Raw genomic sequence first — 18164 nt, 5'->3', positions numbered from 1 at the left:
AACAACCCCAGCCCATCCTACTGTTTTTCTTGAGGTTGAGAGACCCAGGCACAAAGGGAGAGAGCATGGGCTTTATGTGGGTCTTCTTAGGAAACCACACTATAGCATGCACACACAGAACCATCACACATTTTTCTGGAATGCAGGAGATTTTAAAAGCATTTATTTTTCAATATAAAAAAAGCATGAAGAAAACAAAAATGACTTGTAATGCCGCTGCACAGATAATCCCAGTGGCATTTTAGAAAGAAAGTTAATGCATGCACACATTTAGAAAATTGAGACAGTTTCAAAAGATAATAAAACTAAAGCTAACACTTTCTTGCCTATGGCAGTTCCTCTCACTGGAGAGCACTCTGTATTTCCTTCCCAAACACTTTGTATACCAGCATATTTACTGAGAAAAGGAGAATCAAACTCTGCCCACTGTTTTTTACCTCACAATTTTTTTCTACCTAAAATAGACTTCTACAGACCTTTCCATATCAACGAAGCCTAATCTACCACCTTCTTTATAATGGTTGTGCCTTATTCCATTGTATGATTGCATTCTCTGTTGATATGTATTTATTTCCAGTGTCTTTGCTCTTATAATATTCCAACAGCAACTTGGTGTACCTGGACATACTATAAGTATTTCCATCGGGTCAGTTAGGAATGGAAGAACTGGGTAAAAGGGAATGTGTTTTTTAAAATTCTGGTAGAGATTGCAAAAACACTCTTTTAAAAGATGGCACTAATCTACACTTTTTTCAACAAAGTGTAAGACACATTGCCTCCCTATACTCTCCTCAAATCTAAAGAGTAAAAAGTAATATTTCAGTGTTTTCTTTACAGCTTTATTGAGATAATAATTCATGATACAGTTATATAATTCACCCATTTAAAGTAAGTTAGTCAAGAGAATATTTAGAGTCGTGCGACTACAATCAGTTTTAGAACATTTTCATTATCCTCAAAAGAAACCCTGTATGCATTAACAGACACTATCCCATTTCCTCCCACACTCCAGTCCTGACAACAATTTTTTAAAAAATTATTTTTAGATTACAGTTGACATACAATATTATATTTCTTTCATGTGTACAACACAGTGATTAGACATTTACATACCTTACAAATGGATCACTTAGATTAATCTAGTACCTGACACTATTCATAGTTATTACAATATTACTGACTATATTCCCTATGCTGTACTTTACATCCTCATGACTCTTTTTATAAGTGACAATTTATACTTCTTAATCCCTTTCACTTTTTTTACCCATCCCATCCACCCTACTCTCATCCAGTGACCATCAATTTGTTCTCCATGAGTTCATTTCTGTTTTGTTTATTTTGTTTTTGATTATACACAAAAGTTAAATCATATGATATTTGTCTTTCTCTGTCTGATTTTCACTTAGCATAATAACCTCTGAGTCCATCCATGTTGTCACAAATGGCATGATTTCATTCATTTTTATGGCTGAGTAATATTCCATTGTATGGATGCACTATGTCTTCTTTACCCATTCTCTATTTTTGGCATGTGGGTTGCTTCCATAACTTGACTATTGTAAATAAAGCTGCAGTGAACATAGGGGTACATATATCTTTTTGAATTAGTGTTTTGGATTTCTTTGGATAAATACTCTGAAGTGGAATTGCTAGGTAGTTCTATTTTAAATTTTTTGAGGAAACTCCAAACTGTTTTCCACAATGGCTGCACCAATTTACAATCCCACCAACAGTCTGTGAGGGTTCCCTTTTCTCAACATCCTTGTTCTACTTCTCTGAAAAACGCCATTGGTATTTTGTTGATTTATTGATAGTAGTCATTCTAACAAGTGATAGGTCATATTCCACTGTGATTTTGATTTGCATTTCCCTAATGATTAGTGATAGTAAGCATTTTTTTTCATATGTCTATTAGTCTTCTGTATTTCCTCTTTGGAGAAATATCTGTTCAGGTCCTCTGCCTATTTTTTAATTACATTGTGGGTTTTTTGTTTGTTTGTTTTGTTTTGTTTTTGATGTTGAGCTCTATGAGTTCTTTATATATTTTGGACATTAATCCCTTATTGAATACATCATTTGCAAATATCTTCTCCCATTCAGCAGGTTGACTTCTTGTTTTGTTGGCTTCCTTTGTAGTGCAAAGGCTTTTTAGTTTGATGTAGCCCCAGTTGTTTATTTTTGCTTTTGTTGTCTTTGCTCTATGAGACATATCAAAAAAAAAAAAAAAAAACCAATGTCAAAAAGTTTATTGCCTATATTGTCTTCTATAAGTTTTGTGGTTTGAGGTCTTACATTTCAGTCTATAATCCATTTTGAGTTTATTTTTTTACATAGTATAAGAATGTGGTCTAGTTGAATTTTTTTTTTTTTTGCATGTATCTGTCTAGTTTTCCCAATGCCATTTATTGAAGAGACTGTCTTTACCCTCACAGTATATTCTCTCCTCCTGTGTCATAGATTAATTAACCATAGTTGTGGATTTATTTCTGGGTTCTCTATTCTGTTCTATTGATCTAAGTATAACACTATTATGCCAGTACCATGCTGTTTTGATTCTTATAGCCTAGTACAGTTTGATATCAGGTAGCTTAACCTTGTTCTTCTCTCTTAAGATTGCTTTGGCTATTCAAGGTCTTTTGGGGTTCCATATAAATTAAGGATTTGTTCTACTTCTCTGAAAAACGCCATTGGTATTTTGATAGGGACTGCACTGAATCTGTAGATTGCTTTGGGTAGGATGGCCATGTTAACAATGGTTATTCTTCCTACCCATGAGCATAGTATGTGCTTCTATTTACTTGTATCTTCTTCAATTTCTTCTTTCAATAACTTATAATTTCCCAAGAACAGGTCTTTTACCTCCTTGGTTAATTTGATTCTTAGGTGTTTTATTGTTTTTGATGCAATTGTAAATGGGATTGTTTTTAAAATTTCTCTCTGATAGTTCATCACTGGCATGTAAAATGCAACCAATTTCTGAATATTAATTTTGTATCCTGCTACTTTGCTGATTCATTTATTAGTTTTAATAGGTTTTTATGCAATCTTTAGGGTTCTCTATATGTAGTATCATGTCATCTGCAAATAATAACTTTTATTTCTTCCTTTCAAATTTGACTGCCTTTTTTTTTATCTATCTATCTATCTATCTATCTATCTAGGCTGATTGCTATGGCAAGAACTTCCAGCACTATGTTGATATAAGAGATGAGAGTGGACACCTTTGTCCTGTTCCTAATATTAAAGTATAGACTTTTAGCTTTTCACTATTGATTATGATGTTAGCTGTGGGTTTGTCATACATGGTCTTTATTATGTTGAGATATGTTTCCTTTATTCCTACTTACCTGAACATTTTTTTATCATAAATGGATGCTGAATTTTGCAAAATGTTCATATCTACTGATATGAACATATGATTTTTATCATCTATTTTGTTTGTGTGGTATATCGCAATAATTGATTTACAGATATTAAACCCACCTTGCATTCCAAGAATAAATCCCATTTCATATGGTGTATGTTCCGTTTTATGTATCACTGAATTTGGTGATATTTTGTTGAGGATTTTTGCATCTATGTTCATCAGGGATACTGGATTTTAATTTTCTTTCTTTCTTTCTTTCTTTCTTTCTTTCTTTCTTTCTTTCTTTCTTTTCTCTCTCTCTCTCTCTCTCTCTCTCTCTCTCTCTCTCTCTCTCTCTCTCTCTCTCTCTTTCTTTCTTTCTTGTAGTGCCATTGTCCGGTTTTGATATCAGGATAATGCTGCCACATAAAATGAGTTTGGGAGCTTTTCCTCCTCTTGAAGAATTTTTTTGGACTAGTTTGAGAAGGATAGGTGCAAATTATTCTTTGAATGATTGATAAAATTTACCTGTAAAGCCATCTGTCCAAGGCTTTTGTTTGTTGTGTTTGTGTAGATTACTAATTTGATTTCATTAGTAGTTATCAGTCTGTTCAGATTTTCTGTTTCTTCTTGATTTGGTCTTGGAAGTTTGTATATTTTTATAAATGTATCCATTTCTTCCAGGTTGTCAAATTTGTTGGCATATAATTGTTCACAGTATTTTCTTATAATCCTCTGCATTTCTATGGTATAAGTTGTGGCTTCTCTTTCATTTATGATTTTATTTATTTGGGTTTTCCTTCTTTTTTTCTTGATGAGTCTGTCTAAAGATTAATCAATACTGTTTGTCTTTTAAAGGCAAGCTCTTGGTTCTATTGATCTGTGCTATTGTTTTTTCCTCTCAATTTCATTTATTTCTGCTCTGACCTTTATTATTTCCTTTCTTCTATTACTCTAGGCTTTGTTTTTTGTTCTTTTTCTTTGTTTGCTGTTAAGGCTTTGTTAGATTTTTCTATTTGAAATTTTTCTTGTGTTTTTTTTTTTTAAGGGAGGCCTGTATTGCTATGAATTTCCCTCTTAGAACTGCTTTGGCTGTGTCCCATACATTTTTGGGTCATTGTGTTTTCATTTTCATTTCTCTCAAGGTGCCTTTTAATTTTTTCCTTGATCTCATTGTTAACCCATTTATTGTTTATTAACATGTTATTTAGCCTCCATGTGTTTGTGTGTTTTTCAATTTTCTTCTTATAATTCATTTCTAATTTCATACCACTGGGATCAGAGAAGATGCTTGATATTTCAGTTTTCGTGAATTTATTTAAACTTGTTTTGTGGTCCGACTTTTGGCCTATTCTAAAAAAATGTTCCATGTGTACTTGAAAAGATTATATCTTCTGCTACTTTTGTGTGAAATGTCTTAAAAATATCAATTAAATCTATCTGGGCTAATGTGTCATATAAAGGTACTGTTTCCTTGTTGATTTTTTTTTGTTCAGATGATCTTTTCATCAATGTCAATGAGGTGTTAAAGTCCTCTACTATTGTTGTATTGCTGTTGATCTCTCCCTCTATTTATCAATATTTACTTTATATATTTTGGTGTTCTCATATCGGGTGGATGAATGTTTACAAGAGTTCTATCCTCTTGCTGGATTAATCTCTTTATCGTTATAAAATGCCCTTGTTTGTCTCTTGTTACTGCCCTTGTCTTAAAGTCTATTTTGTCTGACATAAGTATTGCTACCCCACTTTTTTTTCATTTTCATTTGCCCAAAATATCTTTTTCCATCCCTTCTCTTTCAGCTTGTATAGACATTTTGATCTGAAGTGGGTCTCCTAGAGGCAGCATACAAGTGTTGTTTGTTTGTATCAATTCAGCCACTGTATATCTTTCAATTGCAGCATTTAGTCCATTTACATTTGAAGTAATTATTGACAGATATGTCATTATTGCCATTTTATTAATTATTTTCTGATTGTTTTTGTAGTTCTTCTCTGTTCCTTTTTTATTCTCCCACTTTCTTATATGTTCGTGACTTTCTATAGTGTTATATTTAAATTCCTTTTTCTTTATTTCTTGTATACCTTTTTTTCTGACAGTCTTAAATTGTTTATTAGGAAAGAATTTTACAAACAATATTTATATTAGTGGTAATAGTGGAGCTGGAGAGTATTGCACCTTCTTCAAGCTGTATAGTGAGAACTAGCAATAGTGTGTTGAAATTTGTGGCCTGCAGACATCAGCCTTTGTATCTCCCTGTGCTTATGGACTGGTTTGGTGATCCACTGGGTGTCAGGATTCTGTCTGATAGCTTAGTAAATAGATCAATGAGAATAACCTCAAGTAATTCGTATGTGGAATCTTCACCAACCCAGTAAGAATTCAGGACTCTCAGAGCCCCATAGTGGTGTCCAGCTCACTCCTTGGCAACAGACTGAAAGCTTAGAGCAACTGTTAGCTGGTTAACACCATGATGGACTGGCTTGCTGTAGGTCTTACCCTTAAGAACTGAGCATTTGCGGCTACCACGACACATATATATCCAGTATATGACGTAACCTTGCTTGGCCTTGTATCCCAACCTACATGCTTTATTGAACTGGGTGGGACAAGGGCTCTGTAGAGTGCAGAGAGCAAGCGATACTGCCAGCAGTGCTCCCTAAGAAGAAAACACATTATATCTGACTGCTTCTTCCTCCATAGCTCCTGGATGTACTTTTAAGTGCCCATCTTCGCTTGCCTGATGGCTGCTGCCAGATGAAAAAGAAAGACCCTTTCCCCCTCTTGTATATCTCTTACAGATATTTGATTTGTGGCTACCGTGTGCTTTATATACATCCAAGTTATGTTTATAGCAGTCCATTTTAAGTTGATGTTTGCTTAAGTTCAAACATATTCTAAAATCATTATAATTTTTACTCACTCCCTCCACATATATGTTTTTGTCGTTTTTTACTTCTTTTGTGTGTGTTTGTGTATGTCCCTTGACTTACTGTTGTACTTACATATGATCTTCGTCCTTTTGTCTTTTAACTTTTGTGCTAGCTTTATAATCCATTGATCCACTGCTTTTTCTAAGTGCTTTGTTGGAGAGATTTTTTTCATTTCTATATTTTCTTGTTCATATTTTTTATCTTTTATACCTAAAAAGTCTCTTTAACATTTCTTATAATACTATTTTGGTAGCGATGAACATCTTTCAGTTTTCTAGTCAGAGAAACTCTCTCTCCTTCAATTCTAAATGATGTTACTTACTGGATAGAATAATCTTTGTTGTAGCTTTTTGCTTTTCATCACTTCGAATATTTTGTGCCATTCTCTTGGCCTGCAAAGATTCTGTTGAAAAATCAGCTCATAGTCTTATGGGCTTTCCCTTGTAAGTAATTACTTTTCTCTTGCTACTTTTAAGATTCTCTCTTTGTCTTTAAGCTTTGGCATTTTAGTTATGTTGTATCTTGGTGTGGGCCTCTTTGAGTTCATCTTGTTTGGGGCTCTTCACTTCCTGGGCTTGTATGTCCATTTCCCTTGCCAGGTTAGGAAAATTTTCCACTACCTTGTCTTTCAGATTATTGATTTGCTGGCTTGGTTCATCTAATCTGCTGTTTATGCCTTCTAGTATATTCTTCATTTCAGTTATTCTATTCTTTAGTTCTGATTGATTCTTTTTAATGATTTTTATCTACATATTTATGTTTTCTATCTCTTGTTGAAGTTCTCACTGAGTTAATCTAGTCTTCTCCAAAGTTCGTTGAGCATTCTTATAACCAGTATTATAAACTCTGTATGTGATACACCGCTTGTCTCTATTCTGTTCAGTTCTTTTTCTGGAGTTTTGTCCTGTTCTTTGATTTGGGGCCTGTTTCTTTGTCTCCTCATTTTGACTGATTCCTTGTGTTTGTTTCCATGTATTAGCTAGATCAGCCATGTCTCTTGGTCTTGACATAGTGGCTTTATATAGAAGGTGTCATGTGGGGCTCAGTGGCAGTCTCCCTGGTCACCTAAACTGGGTGCTCCAAGTATGTCCCCTATGTGGGTTGTGTGTTCCCTCCTGTCGTAGTTGGGCCTCAATTGCTGCTAGCATGTCAGTGGGAAGGTTTGGCTCTCAGGCTGACTGCCTCTCTTGCCAGTCTTAACATGATCTCTTCTTTATCTCCTTAATTATATGAATTTTGTTCATCTAGTCTTCAGGTGGTTCTTAATGATGGTTGTTCTAGAATTCATTTTGTAATATTAATGTGCTCATGGGAGGAGGTGATCTCAGAGTTTGTCTACTCTGCCATCTTAACCAGAAGTCCCTACTCCCTGCCTTCTGCAACCATTAATCCATTTTCTGCACCTATAGATTTGCCTATTCTAGACATCACATATAAATGAAATCATGTGGTCTTTTGTATCTGGATTATTCCACTTAGCATGATTTCAGGGTTCATCTATGTAGTTGAATGTGTCAGTATCTCATTCCTTTTTATGGAAGAATAATATTTCATTAGGTGCATAGACCACATTTTTTCAGACGATAGACATGTGGATAGTTTTCAGTTTTGGGCTCTTGTGAATATACTGCTATGAACATTTGTGTACAAGTGTTTATGTGCATGTAGAATTTAATTTCTCTTGGGTATACACCTAGAAATCTGGATTGCTTTAATAGGCATTTTTTTTTTTCATTTTGAATGAGGTTGAACAATGTCATGAATTGCCTGTTCAAGTCTCCTGCCTATTTTACTGTTGGATTGTTTATGTGTTTCCTGCGTGTTATTTTTAATAAGAAATATATATTTGTTCTTCCTTGCCTTCCTGGCACAGAGCTCCTAAAACCTTTTGAATTTCCTAAGTGAAGAGGACCATAAAGTTATCTTTTGTTATGTGAACGAAGTGACTTTTGGAGAGCACCTAAGAATGGGGGTTGGTTGCCAGGAAAGCCAACCATGTGATGACAAGTTAGTAACTTTCAGTCTCCCACTCCACCCGCACCTCCCAAGGAGGGGAAAGGGGCTTGAGATTGAGTTCAATCACCAATGCAAAGTGACTTAATCAACCATGGTATGCAATAAAGCCTCCATTAAAACTGAAAGGGATGGGGTTCAGAGAACTTCCAGGTTGGAGAACATGTGGAGAATTATGAACCCACAGAGGTCATCTGAAGCTCCACACCCCTTACCATGTACCTTGCTCTATGTATCTCTTCCACCTGACAGTTCCTGAATTATATCCTTTTTATAATAAACTGGTAATCTAGTAAGTACTGTAGTTTCCTGAGCCCCGTGAGCCACTCTAATAAATTATTCAAATCCAAGGAGGGGCCTTAGAAACCTCTGATTTACAGCCAGTTTGTCAGAAGCACAGGTGACAACCTGGACTTATGATTGGTGTCTGAAGTGAGATCAGTGTTGTGGGGGTGAGCCTGTAACCTATGGGATCTGACATTATATCTGGGTAGATAGTGTCAGAATTGAGCTGAATTTTAGGTCATCCAGCTGATGTCACAGAATTGGTTGGTGGTGTGGGAAAAACTCACACACATTATAACTGGTGAACAGAATTATAACTGGTGTCAGAATCATACTATTGATTTGAGCTCTTTGTTAATCAACAAAATGTAGTTCATTGTCTAGTACATGTGTTGTAAATACATTTTTTCCAGTTTTTCATTTTTCCTTAGACTTGATTTTTGATATTTTGTGATATTCAGAAATAATTTTTAAAATATTTTCAAAGTTAGTAAATTTTTCTCTTTAGGTTTAGTAAGGTCTTTCTTATCATGATTATAAATTTATCCAAAACTTCTTCAAGAACCTTCATGGTTTTTCCTTTTTCTCCCTCTTCTTTTGTAACATGTAAGACTTTGGTTCATATGGAGTTTATTCTGGTTCCAGAGCAGATGTCCAGTGTTCTTTCCAGATAGTTAAGTAAACATTTCAACATCTTTAATGAAGAACCCTCTTGTCACTACCTATTTGGAATGTCATCTTACCACAAATTACATGTTTTTACATGTTCGGGACTCTCCAGCACAGTGGTTCTTAATGCTGGCCACACATTAGAATCATCTCGTGGAATTAAGAAAACACTGATATCAAGGTCAGGTCTCACACCATTGGACCAGAATCTCTGGAGGTAGCACCCAAGTTTCGCTTTGTTTTGTTTGTTTTCTAGAAGCACTTTAAGTGATTCTAATGTGAAGCCGGGGCAAGAACCACCACTCTGTATGTTTCATTGAATTATTTAGCTATATCTTCTCTTCAAAGAAACCATATTTTAGTAAGATTGGCCATTCTTCACATATGTATTTTTCCAGATTTATTAGTACCTTTTTAGTTTGGGGAAAAAGGCATATTATTCAAATTTAGGCCCCCTGATCTTATTTTCAGCCAACACGTGAGTAGAATCATATAGTATTTGTCCTACTGTGACTGGCTTATTTCTCTTAGGATAATATCCTCAAGTTTTATCCATGTTGCAGCATGTGACAGAATTTCTTTCTTTTTAAAGGATGAATAATATTTGTGTGTATACACCATATCTTCTTTATTCATTGATGAACACTGGGTTGCTTCCACCTCTTGACTCTTGTGAATAACACTGTTAAGAACATGGGTGTTCAACTACCTCTTTGAGGTCCTGCTTTCAATTCTTTTGGATATATGCCCCAAAGTAAAATTGCTGGATCATATGTTAATTTTATTTTTGATTTTTTGAGGAATTTTCATAGTGGCTGCACTTACATTTCCAACAATAATGCACAATGATTCGTTTCTCCACATTCTCACCAGTACTTGTTATTTGCCCTTTTGTGGGAGTTGGTTTGTTTTTTATAATGGCCATCATAATGGGTGTGAGGAAGTATGTCATTGTGGTTTTGATTTGCATTTCTCTAATGATTAGTGTTGTTGAGCTTCTTTTCATATGCTTGTTAGCCATTTTTATATCTTCTTTGGAAGAATGTCAATCAAGTCCTTTGCCCATTTTCAATTAGATTATTTTTGTGGCTAAGTTGTAGTTATTTTATACATTCTAGATATTAGCCCTTGTGAGGTATATGATTTTAAAATATTTCTTCCCATTCCATATGTTTTCTTTTTACTCTGTTGATTGTGTCTTCTAATGCACAGCATTTTTTTAAATTTGATGTGGTCTCATTTATTTATTTATTTGCATTCATTGTCTGTACTTTTGGTGTGTAGCAAAAAAAAATTATTGCCAAATCTAATTTCATAAAACTTTCCTCCTATATTTTCTTGTAGGAGTTTATAGTTTTAGGTCTTATATTTAGGTATTTCACTCATTTTACTGTCTGAGTTTTTATTATTAAAACATGTTATGCATGGTTAAGAAGTATGTGGACTTCAGGGACATTGATGACCATATTGACCTCACACTTGACCATGTTAGGGCCTAGACATGATTTTCTTCAGATTACTGGAACACAGCAATGGTGAGGAATTGGTGAGAATTGACCCTTTCCTGGTACCAGTGGTGATGTCCACTGGTTCTTATCTCAGGGACATTCATTCAAAAACTGCCAAATCTTCATTATCTTCATCATCACTATCATCAGTGTCACCAGGATCCCATTCACACAGGTGTGCGTATTTTAGGCAGAAGCCATTACCTTCATCTTCCAAAAGGTTCTAGGGAAGGTGGGCCAGGAATGATATATTTTTTTACAGATGAGATAAATTAAGCTCAGAGGTATTCTCACATAGCAAGTTGATTCTAAATGCAGAACTCTTTCTGCTACACTGAAGTTACTTTTGCACACAAATATTTTTTAAATTGCTCATATACAATGACCCATACTTGGAGAATTGAGCTGAAAGAGATACTTTAAGAGAAAATTAAAATCGTTGTATACTATCAACTGAAAAACAATAGCAACTAGGTGTTTTTTCAGCAGAAAGGATTTTTTTTTTTTTTTTAGGAAAAAGGAAGAGTTGCTGCCCAGTGCATGCAGACATGGCAAGCCATGTACATACTCGGACCTGTGCGCCAAGTTGGAAGGGTATTATAGAAGTGAGTAGGAAGTTAAGGGAAGGAGAAGTTAGAACCATAGAGCTTTATTATAAACATAGAGTTCTTCCTATAGGGTTCTCACATGTAGAGTTCTCATGATTATGTAGAGTGCAAGAACTTCCATAAGTTCTAGCTCCTCTCAGAGACCCTCCCAACTGAATATGTTGGTTTAAAGTCCCTGTTAGTCTTTATTAATACCAAGATGCTGTTTTCAGTTTTGTTTTTACAAGCCACAGAACAGGAAGGTGCCCAAATACCAAACAATAGAGAAATAGTTAAGCCAATAAGTGGGGTACTTTGCAGTTAAGAGAAATGAATTCCATGATGCCTCTAGAAATGTATACCTTAACCAAGCAAAACTAAGTGGAATCCAAGTTTATAAATAAACACTGAACACTGCTACTTAAAAACCGTTCACACCATGTTAGCCAACTGCGTATGTATGCTCACATACATCTTTACTCTTCTCTTGCCCTCTGGCTTCACATTCAGTCAATGGTCAGCAGTGGGGGAACATTGAAGGATGGGAAGAGAAGAGAAGCCAAGGTGTTTCTTCATCTCTCTGCTCTCTGTGACTTCTCTGGAAGTAGGAAGGGGTTCCCTTCTTTGGCTTCAGCTCTCTCCTCTTCCTTGAGACCTTTTGTGGTTCTAGCTCCTATCAGGAAGGTTCCTCCAAAAGTTCTAGCTTCTGTCAGAGTAATTTATGTTTTCCTGGCTACACCCAGGATGATGCTTATATTGCTAGATAAAAATAAGAAGTTTTATTTTTTAGATCATAAATACAGTGTGTGCTTATTGTGAAAAATATAGAAAATCCAGAAACATATATAAATTAAATAAAAATCAGCCACAATAGCCTACCACCTAAATTCAACCACCATTACCATTCCCTACTACTTTTAATGTGAGATTGTATTCTATACAATTACATAATTTGTTTTTTTCAGCCAATAGCATAAGATTTACCTATGTCGTTTATTAATTTTTTTAACTTTGTTTTAAATGGATATACATAATATATCATTAGCTGTATGTACTATATTGCTACACATTTGGATATTTTATAATTTTTTGCTAGTATAAATAATACTATAATTAAAATCTTTTTGTATATAGGTTTTTCTTCTCCTGAATTTCCCATTATTTCCTTAACTAAACCAAACCCAGGATATGAACAATTTAAAAGTCTTCGGCATATATTATCAAACTACATTCTGCAAATACTGGACCTATTTACGCTTCCCAGAACCTCATGAGAGGACCTTGCCCATCACTACAGTGGGACCTTCTGTGCCTTGGATTACACAGCTCTTAACTGATAGGAGAGCTGCTCCTACACATGACAAAAAATGTCAACAATCCAGGTGGATCTAAGAAAAAGGGCTTATTTCCTGAGTGGCACAGGAGTAAGGAAAAAGCCTTATATCAGTTAGCCTTTGCTGCATAACAAATCACTCCAAAAGTTAAAGGCTTAAAACAGAAATCAGTCATTATTTCTTGTGAGTCTATAGGTCAGTTGGGTGGTTCTGCTAATCTGGGTCAAGCTCTGCTGATAATAGTTGGGGTCAGCTACAATGTCTTGACTGAGTTAGTCTGTCATTAACTCTTTAAGTGTACCTCTCATGTCATTCTAATTAGCTAGCCCAGGTATGTCCTCATAAGTGGCAGGATTCCAAGAGACACAGCTAAAATGATTAAGGCCTTTTTTAAACTTCTGCTTGTATGAATTCTTCTTCGATTTCATTTGCCAAAGAAAGTTACGTGGTCAAGCCTATAGCTGGTATGCGATAGTACTACCAAAGGATGTGAATATTGGGAAGCAAACAAAATTGGGGGCTATTATTATAATCAACTTACAAGCTGCATCCTCACCATATGGGAACATGATCTCCATGGCAACCAGCAGGACCACTTCTGAGGCCCAGGCAACATAACAATGAAATCTCAGTAGAGGCTGCTGACCTTCCCCCAATGCTGATTTGGTACCACATTTAATTCTCTTGAAATGTGCATACTGGGAATAGGAAGAAGGCAAGTCTTGAATTGCCACCCTAGAAAAATGGGATCTTGAAAGAAAAATTAAGTTGGGGTATGAAAAATCAAGAAAGGTATAATTCTTTCACATGTGAGTATATAGACTAGAATTTGAGTCCTCTACAAATGAGAGAATAATTGGCCTTAGGTGAAATGAAGAGAAGAAGATAAAATGCCAGAATACTGTGAAAAAAAAGTTCAGTGTTGAAGGGAAAGAATTCTCCAACTCACTTGGAAAAGCTCATTTTTTGGTCCAGCAGAGTCTTTAAATATCAACCAGTCCATGGCCATACCACCCTGAACAAGCCCAAGCTCATCCTATCTTGGAGGCTAAGCAGGGTCGGGCCTGGTTAGTACTTGGATAGGAGACCACCTAGGAAGACCAGGTGCTATAGGTGTAAAAAATAAAAAGTAAGGGATTGTAAGCTGACAAGGTCCTTGCAATCTGTGAAGTCAACCAAATGTTGCCTCGCCTAAAAAAAGAAAAAAAAATAGCAACCAACATAATCCTCTTCATTCATAGCCTATGAAACAGAAGCCCAGGGAGCTTCAATGCCTTGTTTGAGGTCTCAGAGTGCAGCAGGCAAGAACCTACGCCTGTGGTTTTTTTCTGCTACATTGGACTGCTGCTGGGATTTGCTGCAAACACTCAAATTGCTTCTTAATTGGAGTTTCCACCTTCATTAGCTGCTTCCTGAGCAGCACGAGCTCCCTGCCTAGAACTCTCAGTCAATACCATCTTCTCTAAATTGGTGTGACCTCGCTCTTCTCCTCTCTTCTGCACTAGAGTTTGCTTCAGGGTTTTTCCCAGTAGGGCAACTTGGGAAGGGATAGGGGCACGCAGGCAGTCTTTGGAGAGAGAGTCTGTTCTCACCACCAACCCCTGCTCCAGAGACTTGGGAGCACTTCACAATCACCCTCGGAAAGGGTGGCTAGGTTTAATCCTGGGTTTGCCACTAACTCTGAGTGTGATCTTGGGTAAATTTCTATCCTTTTCTGGGCCTCAGGGACCCCTAAAATCTCTCCCAAATTAGGGTTACCGGGTTCAGCAAATAAAAGTACAAGTGCTCATTTACATTTGAATTTCAGTAAACAATGAAGATTTGATATTTTTAAAATTTTATTAGTTTCAGGCATATATTACATTGATTAGACATTTATATAGTTTATGATATGATCCCCTCGATTACTCTATCACTCATCTGGCTCTACACATAGCCATTATAGTACTATTAACTATATTCCTTATGCTATACTTTACACTCCCATGGCTACTTTTTAACTACTAATTTGTACTACTTTAACCCTTCCTCTTTTTCTCCCAGTCTCCCATCCTTGCTTTCTTCTGCCAGTCACCAGATTGTCCTCTCCTTTTGTGCGTCCGTTTTCATTTAGTTTGTTCCATTTGTTCCTTAGATTCCACATGTAAGTGAAATCATATGGCATTTATTTTTCTCTGACTTTTTCATTCAGCATAATAACCTTAGGTCCATCCAAGTTGTTGCAAATGGTAGGATTTCGTTATTTTATAGCTGAGTAGTATTCCATTGTATATATGAACCATGTATTCTTTATTCAATTGTCTATTGATGGGCATTTAGATTGCTTCCATATCTTGGCTATTGTGAATAGCATTGCTGTGAACATGGGGGGCTTGGATCTTTATGAATTAGTATTTTGGTTTTCTTTGGATAAATACTCAGAAGTGCAGTTGCTAAGTCAAAAGGTACTTCCATTTAAAAATTTTTGAGGAACCTCCAGATTGTTTTCTACAGTGGCTATACCAATTTGCAATCCCACCAACAGAATACAAGGGTTCTCATTTCTCTGCATCCTCGCCAAAACTCATTTTCTGATTTATTGATGATAGCCATTTTGATAGGTGTGAGATCACATCTCACTGAGGTTTTAATTTGCATTTCTCTGATGATTAGTGATCTTGAGTAACTTTTCATGTGTCTATTAACCATCTGTACTTCCTCTTTGGAAAAATATTTATTCAGGTCTCCTGCCCATTTTTTAATTAGGTCGTTTGTTTTTCTGTTGTTGAGTTGTATGAGTTCTTTATAAATTTTGGATATTAACCCCTTAGCAGATGTATCATAGGTAAATATCTTCTCCCATTTAGTAGGCTGTCTTTTCATTTTATTGATGGCTTACTTTGCTGTGCAAAAACTTTTTAGTTTGATGTAGGCCCGTTTGTTTATTTTTTCTTTTGTTTCCCTTGCCCGGAGAGATATGTCAGAAAAAAAAATTACTAATAGCAATATTAGAGAGTTTACTACCCATGTTTTCCTTCTAGGAGCTTTATGGTTTTGGGCTTTACATTTAAGTCTTTAATGCATTTTGAGTTTACTCTTGCATACTGTGTAAGAAAGTAGTCCAGTTTCACTTTTTTTTCATATATCTGTCCAATTTTCTCAACACCATTTATTGAAGAGATTGTCTTTACTCCATTATATATTCTTGTCTCCTTTGTCCTATATTAACTGAACGTATAGTCATGGATTTATTTCTGGGTTCTCTATTCTCTTCCGTGAATCTATGTATCAGTTTTTATGCCAGTACCATGCTTTTTTGTTTACTATAGCCTTGTAATATAGTTTGATATCAAGTAACTTGATACCTCCAACTTTGTTATTCCTTCTCAAGATTCATTGCTTTTCAGGATCTTTTATGGTTCCATATAAATTTTTGAATTATTTGTTCTAGTTCTCTGAAAATGCCATTGTATTTTGATAGAAAGTGCATTTAATCTATAGATTGCTTTGGGTAGTATGGCCATTTTAACAATGTTGATTCTTCTATGCATTTTATTGTTTCAGGTCTTATATTCAGGTCCTTAATCCATTTTGAGTTAATTTGGCGAGTGGTGATAGACAAAGGTCTAGTTTCATTCTTTTGCAGGTGGCTTTCCAGTTTTCCCAGCACCATTTACTGAAGAGGCTTTCCTTTCTCCGCTGTATGTTTTTGGCTTTTTTGTCAAAAATTATTTGCCCATATACACATGGGTTTACTTCTGGACCCTCGATTCCGTTCCACTTGTCCGTGTGTCTATTTTTGTGCCAATACCATGCCGTTTTGATTACTGTCGCTTTGTAGTATAATGTGAAGTCGGGCAGAGTGATGTCTCCAGCCTCGTTCTTTTTTCTCAGGACAGCTTTGGCAATTTGGGGTCTTTTGTGCTTCTATACAAATCTGATGATTTTGTGCTCTATTTCTTTAAAAAATGCCGATGGGATTTTGATGGGGATTGCATTAAATCTGTATAATGCTTTAGGTAATAAGATCATTTTAACTATGTTGATACTTCCAATCCAAGAACCTAGAATATCTTTCCATTTCTTTGTATCTTCTTCGATTTCTTTTAATACGGTCTTATAGTTTTCATTATATAGGTCCTTCACATGTTTCATTAGATTTATTCCTAGGTATTTTCTTCTTTTTGTTGCAATTGCAAAAGGAATTATTTTTCCACTTCTTTTTCTGACACTTTATTATTAGAGTATAGGAATGCTATGGGTTTTTGAATGTTGATTTTTGTATCCAGAGACTTTAACTGTATTTGCTTACTGTTTTTAGTAGTGTTCTTGTGGAGTCTTTAGGGTTTTCTACGTAGAGTATTATGTCATCTGCAAATAGTGACAGTTTGACATCTTTGTTTCCTATTCGAATGCCTTTTATATCTTTCGCTTGCCTGATTGCACTCGCTGGGACTTCCAATGTTAAATTGAATAACAGTGGTGATAGTGGACAGCCTTGCCTTGTTCCTGATCTTAGAAGAGAGGTTTTTAGTTTTTCACAATTAAGTATAATGTTGTTTGAGGGCTTGTCATAGATGGCCTTTATTATGTTAAGATACTTTCTCTTCCCCATTTTTAAATTGGGTTATTTACCTATTTATTGTTGAGTCACAATCCAATAACTTAAAAAAATAAAAAATATATGAAATGCTGAGAACTGTGTTGGGCACATGTTAAACACTCAACAAACAAAAAAAAGCAAATAGAATATAAGATATCAGAGTGATCACCTGTAGAAAGGGTTGACACTGTTTCATGAAACTTTTACTTCAGTCATACAAATATATATGTGAATTGGGTTACATATGAATTTTATTTCTTACTATGGATAACACTCAGAAAATTTAAATTCCATTATATCAAAGTCTGGACTTAGGAGATGAATTGCTAGGTCGTGGAGTAAGACCATTTTGAAATTAACAAAATACAGATCTAAGATCCTTCTTCACAATTCTGAAATCCAAAAGAAAAACTCTAAAACCATTTTTTCCATAAGTTTGCAACAAAGTCCTTTGGCAGTGAAAACTAACCTAAAATGAACTAAGGCTATTCGAAGTCTGTAGTTAGCCCATTTAGTGTAAAGATTCATGTTTCACTTAAAGTAGGATGCTCCTCAACTCATTGGGAGTGGTAATGTAAAACTGGTCTCTTCGCCTTTTACCTTTCAAGCAAACAAACAAGAATCTGAAACACACCTGGTCACAAAGACTTTCAATAAGAGTTTGCAAACATATGGACCAAAAGACTTTCCAAATGGACCGAACCAATTTACCTTCCACTAATAACAGGAGAGCTCATTTTCTCCCATCTTTGCCCAGACTTGATATAGTCAGGCTTAAAAAGTTTTCCCAATCTGATCACTGTTGCTGTTTTAATTTGCATTTCCCTGGTTATTGAAAAGGATAAATAGATTTTCTTATATGTATTGGCCATTTGGATTTTCTCTTCTGGGAAATGTCTCTTC

The 18164-nt window shown here is 35.4% G+C and overlaps 2 pseudogenes; one reads left to right on the top strand and one right to left on the bottom strand.

The window, feature by feature from the left end:
• Positions 1 to 5533: 5533 nt before the first annotated feature.
• On the bottom strand, positions 5534 to 6080 carry LOC107505418 (annotated as a pseudogene).
• Positions 6081 to 13676: 7596 nt separating this feature from the next.
• Positions 13677 to 13795, top strand: LOC118601860 (annotated as a pseudogene).
• Positions 13796 to 18164: the final 4369 nt, after the last annotated feature.

This window comes from Rousettus aegyptiacus, unplaced genomic scaffold (genome assembly GCF_014176215.1).
Source record: "Rousettus aegyptiacus isolate mRouAeg1 unplaced genomic scaffold, mRouAeg1.p scaffold_m13_p_4, whole genome shotgun sequence".
NCBI classification, from domain to species: Eukaryota; Metazoa; Chordata; class Mammalia; order Chiroptera; family Pteropodidae; genus Rousettus; species Rousettus aegyptiacus.
This window is presented reverse-complemented; position numbering and strand designations above follow the sequence as displayed.